The sequence below is a fragment of the Callithrix jacchus genome, chromosome 1 (genome assembly GCF_049354715.1).
Source record: "Callithrix jacchus isolate 240 chromosome 1, calJac240_pri, whole genome shotgun sequence".
Lineage (NCBI taxonomy): Eukaryota > Metazoa > Chordata > Mammalia > Primates > Cebidae > Callithrix > Callithrix jacchus.
The window spans coordinates 210123618-210131795 of record NC_133502.1 but is presented as its reverse complement, the minus strand read 5'-3'; positions in this window follow the sequence as shown (position 1 = coordinate 210131795).

Here is an 8178-nt window from a genome sequence, read left to right as displayed (position 1 = left end):
GCCACAGGGCAGATTTGCAGTAAGCGGTGCTGTGAACTACAGGAGTTAAGGTTTACCTTTATCGGGTCATCAGTGGAGGCAGCTGGAGACTTAGCCCAGTGCCAGATTCTCATGTGGAAAGGGAAGGTCTCCTCCGCCCTTTATCCCCACGTGCCAGCCATGCTGCCAGGGTTCTCCCGCAGGACCCTCCTGCCCCATCCCCCAAGTTCACTTGGCAGTTTTCCTTTATTCTGTTAATGTGGTGAATGACATTGATTGATTTGAATGTGAAATTAACCTTGCATTCCTTCATTTTCATTTTTTATTTTTAAGGAAATGGGTCTCACTATTGCCCAGGCTGGTCTCAAACTTCTGGCTTCAAGTGATCCTCTCTCCTCAGCCTCCCAAAGTGCTAGGATTACAGGCATGAGCCACCGTGCACGTTATCTTTTTGGTCTTTGTAGGACTAGATGATGCCTTCATTTTTATTCCTAATATTACCTGTGTCTTCCTCTCCCTCTCCCGTCTTGATCAGTGTCACCAGAGACCCTTTATTTTCTGTTTTAACAGAATCTAAAATTTTTTGAAATGTTATATTATTGGTATTATTCAGTTCAATATTTTCTAATTTTCATTACAATTATCTAATCCCTCAGTTACTTAGAAATCAGTTTCCTAGAAATGCAGTAGCATCAGATTTTATAGTTACTTTTTTTTTTTGTTTTGGAGACACCCAAGCTGGAGTTCAGTGGCACGATCTTGGCTCAGTGCAGCCAGCATCTCTCAGGCTCAAGCCTTCCTCCAGCCTCAGCGTTTCCAGTAGCTGGGACCACAGACATTCACCACCACATCTAGCTTTTTTTTTTTTTTTTTTTTTTTGGTGGAGATAGGGTTTTGTCATGTTCCAGGAAAAACCCAGGCTGGTCTCAAAATCCTAGGCTCAAACAATCCGCCTGTCTCAGCTTCCCAGCCTGCTGGGATTACAGGTGTGTGTAAACCACCAGACCTGGCCTAGTTAGCTCTTTCTCTTCCTTGTAAACTTAATTGTATTTTGGTTAGAGACCATTATCTTAGAAATTGGTTGTCAGTTGCTTTAGGTGGTCAATTTTTATAAATGTTTCTCAGTGCAAATAATGTGCAATTCTGAAATTATTCAGTATCATGAATTGGGCCAGATTTTGACATATTTCATTTCCTTAGTTTTTTTTTTTTTTTTTTTTGTCTGCTTGTTTTATCGGTTACTAAGCAAAGGATGACAAGAATCTTGGGGATGCATGGAATTCTGCCAGTTCTTGCTTTAGAGATTTCAGATTGTTACTAATTTTATTTTGGTGAGGATTTTCCTGGTATATTTTTCTTTCATTATATAAGCTTATGTTTTACATGTTTCTCTGCATAACATTGCAGACTGCCAATGTTTAATCTTTTAATCAGCCTACCTATCATTTACATGTAATGTGATCATGTACGTGGATTCTGTGCTGGTTGATTCTGCATAAGAAATCACTGCAAAGCAGAGCTGCTGACAAAGCACACATTTATCATCCACATTTTCTGTGGCTTGGGACTCTGAGAAGGGCCTGGTGCTGCTTCAGGAATGCTCCTGAGGCTCGGTTTCAGTGTCAACTGAGGCAGCCTCATCTGAAGGTCTGCCTGGGGCTGGGGACCCACCTCCCTGATGCTGCACCCCCCGTCAGTCCCTCCTACGTGGACCTTCCCCAGGGCTGCTTGAGTGTCCTGACAACATGGCAGCTGGCTTCCTCCAGTGACTGATTCAAGAGAGACCACTCCCCCTCTGGGGTGAGGGGCCAGGTGGAGGGATGTTAGGCAGGGTGAGGAAGAGGACCTCCCCATCCACAGAGCCTTCACCCCAGAGGCATGATGCCCCACCCCTGACCCACTGCCCACATTTAAAATTTTTCTTTATTTGAGAAGTAGTTTTGCTCTTGTTGCCCAGGATGGAGTGCAATGGTGTGATCTCAGCTCACTGCCACTCACTGGAAAGCCCCCATGTGGACATAAACAGTGCTCACCTCGACAAACATTGCTCTAGAGATTTGGAGTTTTTCTTATTATTTTTCCCTTTCTAAGAAGAGAGACAGGTCTCCCTATGCCTGGTTGGTCATCCAAACCCAGGCTGTTCTCACACTCCTGGGCTCAAGCGTTCCCCCTGCCTCAGCCTCCCAAAGTGCTGGGATTATGGGCATGAGCCACCCCGCCCAGCCTGATCTAGACTTTTGTGTATGCAAATATACAGATGTTTGCAGAATAAACAGATAATATATTTTATAGAAATTACCTTATGTCATTTAAAGTATTTTATGTATTTTTCTTGAATTTAACAGGAAAATAAAGAGATGGCTAAACTTTAATTAAATGTTTCTTCGCCTCAAGGACCTCTAAGCTTAAGACGGGAGATTAGGTCAGCCTGGCCCTGTGCAAGAATGACACGTAAGTTTACAAAATGCTTCATGTTAACAAACAACAATACATACAAAGCATGGCTGGGTGTGGTGGCTCACACCTATAATCCCAGCACTTTGGGAGGCTGAGGCAGGCAGATCACCTGAGGTTGGGAGTTCGAGACCAGCCTGCACAACATGGTGAAACCTGATCTCTACTAAAATACAAAAAAAAAAAAAAATAGCTGGATGTGGTGGTGGGTGCCTGTAATCCCAGCTACTCGGGAGGCTGAGGCAGGAGAATCACTTGAACCCAGGAGGTAGAGGTTGCAGTGAGCCAAGATCCCGCCACTGCAGCCTGGGTGACAGACTGAGACTCTACCTCAAAATAAAATAAAAATAAAAAGTTTGAGAAGCACTATTTCAGGAGATTTTGAAGATGGACTGAGATAGTGAATATTATAACTACATAGTGAATATATTCGTTATGTAATTATACAATGAATATAACAGAATCTGCCCTGTAATGGGACATCTTTCAGTATTCGTTGAATGGATAGATGAGTAACCCCTTGATTTAAATGCGTTTGTTTACACTTTACACCAGAGGAAAGAAAGGCTCAGATGGATATTAGGTCCACTAGCCAAACTAGTGAAATTCTGGGGCACAGGCCATGGTGATTGGGAAGGGTAACAAAAGAAGATCCCTTCCCAGAGACTTTAAGGCCAGAACACAAAACTGTACCATTAAATATTCTGACAGAAAAGGCTGTGCCCCATCTTCATAGAGATGCAGTTTAGCTTAGAGAGACCAAGGGGGTGCCACGCCTGGGGTACGACTGACAATATTTGTGCATCCAAAAGACCAATATAGCCAGGCGTGGTGGCTCACACCTATAATCCTAGTACTTTGGGAGGCCAAGGCGGGTAGATCATCTGAGGTCAGGAGTTCGAGACTAGCCTGGCCAATATGGTGAATCCCTGTCTCTACTAAAAATACAAAAATCTAACCAGGCGTGGTGTTGCACACTTGTAATCCAAGCCACTCGGGAGGCTGAGGCAGGAGAATTGCTTGACCCCAGGAGGTGGAGGTTGCAGTGAGCTGAGATCGCTCCATTGCACTTCAGTCTGGATGACAGAGTGAGACTCAGTCTCTAAATCAAATCAAATCAAATCTACAGTGGGAGAGAGGTGCTCTGAGAAGAAACTGAGATAGCTAAGGATTGACGAGGTGTGGGAGAAAGGCTTAGGAGATCAAATGCCTGGGAAAGGCTCCTGAAGAATCACATAGAAGATGAAATCTGGGTCCAGGCATGGCGGCTCACGCCTGTAATCCCAGCACTTTGGGAGGCCAAGGTGGGCGGATCACGAGGTCAGGAATTTGAGACCAGCCTAGCCAATGTGGTGAAACACCGTCTCTACTAAAAATACAAAAAAAATTAGCTGGGTGTGGTGGCACATTCCTGTAGTCCCAGCTATCTGGGAGGCCCAGGCAGGAGAATTACTTGAACCTGGGAGGCAGAGGTTGCAGTGAGCCAAGATTGCACAGCTGCACACTTCAGCCTGGGCAACAGAGCGAGACTCCATCTCAAAAAGATGAAATCTGAAGACCAGTTTTTAGGGAAAATTGAAAGATTTGGGATAGGCAAAAGAGATTACCGGCTAGCCAACATGCTGGAGCTGTCAGGGATTATCTAGTTCTGTGTTGTTTAAAGGCTCTTGTTGGCTGGGTGTGGTGGCTCATGTCTATAATCCCAGCACCTTGAGAGGCTGAGGCAGAAGAATTGCTTGAGACCAGGGTTTCAAGACCAGCCTGGGCAACAGAGCGAGATCCTATCTGCATTCAGGCACACTTCATTTGATTGCACTTCGCTTTATTGCATTTTGCAGATACTCTATTTTTTACAAATTGAAGGTTCATGGCAACGCTGTACCCAGCAAATCATTTGGCACCATTTTTTTCCAGCAGTCTGTGTTCACTTCCTGTCTCTGTGTCACACTTCGGTAATCTAGCAATAGGTCCAATCTTTTCATGATTATATTTGCTACGGTGATCTGTGATCGGTAATCCTTGATGTCACTATTGTAATTATTCTGGGGAGCTGTGAACTGTGTCCATATAAGATGGTGAATTTTTTTTTTTTTTTTGAGACAGAGTCTCACAGTGTTGCCCAGGCTAGATGTGGGGGCACGATCTAGGCTCACTACAACTCTGCCTCCCAGGTTCAAGTGATTCTCGTGCCTCATCCTCCCAAGTAGCTGGGACTACAGGCTAGTGCCCCCATGCCTGCCTAATTTTTGTATTTTTTTTTTTTTTTAGTAGAGACAGGGTTTCACCAAGCTGTCCAGGCTGGTCTCAAACTCCTGGCCTTAAGGGATCTGCCCAGGCTCCCAAAGTGCTGGGATTACAAGTGTGAGCCAGTCCGCCCGGCCCAAGACGGTGAATTTGATAAATGTGTGTGCTCTGACTCCCCTAACTCACCATTTGTCTGTCTCTTTCCCTCTCTAGGCAGCCCTATTCTCTGAGACACAACAGTATTGACATTAGGCCAACTGAAAACTGCTCAATGGGCTCTAAGTGTCTAAGTGAAAGGAAGAGTCCTGTCTGTCACTTTCAGTCAAAAGCTAGCAATGATCAAGCTTAGTGAGGAAGGCATGACAAAAGCCGACTGAATTTAGGCCAATTAATAACTCTACAATGGCCTCTCGGTGTTCAAGTGAAAGGAAGTGTCACATGTCTCTTGCTTTAAATCAAAGGCTGGAAATGATTAGCCTTAATGAGGAATGCATGGCAAAAACCAAGATAGGCTGAAAGTTAGGCCTCCTGCACTAAGCAGTTAGCCAAGTTGTGAATGCGAAGGAAAAGGTTTTGAAGGAAATTAAAAGCGCCGCTCCAATGAACACATGAATGATTAGAAAGTGAAGCAGGCTTATTGCTGATAGGGAGAAAGTTTGAGTGGTCTGGATACAGGATCAGGCCGGCCACAACACTCCCCTAAGCCAAAGACTAGGCCAGGTGTGGTGGCTCACACCTCTAATTTCAGCACTTTGGGTGGTTGTGGCAGGAGGATCACCTGAGGTCAGGAGTTTGAGACCAGCCTGGCCAACATGGCGAAAACCTGTCTCTACTAAAAATACAAAAAATTAGCTGAGTGTGGTGGCAGGCACCTGTAATCCCAGCTACTCAGGGAACTGAGGCAGGAGAATTGCTTGAACCTGGGAGGTGGAGGTTGCAGTGAGTCGAAATTGCGCCACTGTACTCCAACCTGGGTAACGGAGAGAGACTCTGTCTCAAAAAACAAACAAAAATACCCACAAAACAAAAAAAACAAAGACTAATCCAGAGCAAGGTCCTAGCTCTCTTCAATTCTATGAAGATGGAGAGATGAGGAAGCTGTAGAAGAAAAGCGGAAGTAGCAGAGGTTGGTTCAGAAGGTTTTTTTTCAGCTCTCTTCATGCAAGTTCATAAGGTTCAAGGAAAGAAACTGTCTCCATAACACAAAAGTGCAAGGTGAAGCAGCAAGTGCTGATGGAGAAGCCACAACAAGTTCTCCAGATCTAGCTAAGATCCTTGCTGAAGGTGGCTACGCTAAATAGTTGAGTTTCAGTGTAGATGAAACAGCCTTATAACAAAAGAAGATGCCAGTAGTTCTTTCATAGCTAGAGAGAAGAAATCAATGCCTGGCTTCAAAGTTTCAGAGGACTCTCTTCTCAGGAGCTAGTGTAGCTGGTGACTTTAAGTTGAAGCCAATTGCTCACTGACAGTTCTGAAAATCTGAAGGCCCTTAAGAATTATGCTATGTGGGCTGGGCGCAGTGGCTCACGCCTGTAATCCCAGCACTTTGGGAGGCCGAGGCGGGTGATTCACGAGGTCAAGAGATTGAGACCATCCTGGTCAACATGGTGAAACCCCGTCTCTACTAAAAATACAAAAAATTAGCTGGGCATGGTGGCGCATGCCTGTAATCCCAGCTACTCACGAGGCTGAGGCAGGAGAATCGCCTGATCCCAGGAGGTGGAGGTTGCGGTGAGCCGAGATCGCGCCATTGCACTCCAGCCTGGGTAACAAGAACGAAACTCCGTCTCAAAAAAAAAAAAAAAGAATTATGCTACGTTTACTCTGCCTGTACTCTGTAAGTAGAACAAAGCCTGACTGACAGCACATCTGTTTTCTTTTTCTTTCTTTTTTTTTAGATGAAGTTTCATTCTTATTGCCTACGCTGGAGTGCAATGGCGCAATCTCGGCTCATTGTAACCTCTGCCTCCCAGGTTCAAGTGATTCTCCTGCCTCAGCCTCCTGAGTAGCTAGGATTGTTTTCCTTCAAAATATTACTGCTTATTGGCCAGTGGCGGTGGCTCATGCCTGTAATCCCAGCACTTTTTTTTCCTTTCGAGACGGAGTCTTGCTCTGTCCCCAAGGCTAGAGTACAGTGGCACGATCTCAGCTCACTGCAACCTCCACCTCCTGGGTTTAAGTGACTCTCCTGCCTCAGCCTCCCAAGTAGCTGGGATTATGGTGCCCACCACTGCATCCGGCTAATTTGTGTATTTTTAGTAGAGATGGGGTTTCACCATCTTGGCCAGGCTGGTCTTGAACTCCTGACCTCGTGATCCACCTGCCTCTGCCTCCCAAAGTGCTGGGATTACAGGCGTGAGCCACTGTACCCAGCCTAATCCCAGCACTTTGGAAGGCTGAGGCGGGTGGATTGCCTGAGGTCAGGAGACCAGCTTGGCCAACATAGTGAAACCCCGTCTCTACTAAAAATCCAAAAATTAGCTGGGTGTGGTGGCATGCCCCTGTAGTCCCAGCTACTTGGTAGGCTGAGGGAAGAGAATCGCTTGAATCCTGGGAGGTGGAGGTTTCAGTGAGCCAAAATCGTGTTACACTCCACCCTGGGCGACAAAACTCCGTCTCAAAAATACTCTGTCTCAAAGAGTAAAACTCTCTCAAGAAAAAAAAAAAAAAAGCTTCTTAAATTATTTGGCAGCAAAAAGTAAACTGATGTATTTCTTCGGGCAGCAAAGTCAGCCTTGAACTGATGTCCGTCTATTTATATTTATCCCACTCTATGTGAACATTCATGTTTCCTTATGGAATATTGTTTTTCTTTAAAGAGTGCTGGATTATATAATATACAATATGTGCATCTAATTACCTTTCTAAAACTCAAAAAATGCTGAATTGGAAACATATGTGACCCCCAGGATTTCTAATAATGAGAACCTATCAGTTATGTCCCTCGGGGATGGTGTGAGGATTAAGTGGAAGGATTTTTTTTTTTTTTTTTTGAGATGGAGTCTCGCTGTCGCCCAGGCTGGAGTGCAATGGGGCGATTTCCGCTCACTGCAACCTTAACCTCCCGGGTTCAAGCGATTCTTTTGCCTCAGCCTCCGGAGTAGCTGGGACTACGGGGGTATGCCACCACACCCAGCTAATTTTTGTATTTTTAGTAAAGACAGGGTTACGCCATGTTGGCCAGGCTGGTTTCCAACTCTTGACCTCAGGTGATCTGCCCGCCTCGGCCCCACAAAGTGCTGGAACCATCGCGCCAGTGCATGAGAATGTTTTTTTTTTTTTTTTTTTTTAATTTTTTATTGGATTTTAGGTTTTGGGGTACATGAGCAGAGCACGCAAGACAGTTGCGTAGCTACACACATGGCAGTGTGCTTTGCTTTCCTTCTCCCCGAGAATGTTTTTTAAACGACGGTGGGAGCAAAGGCCAGGCCCAGAATTAAAGATGACAGCGGGGGATGGAGGAAGCAGGTGATATGAGAGGTGCGCTCGCGCTTGGAGTAG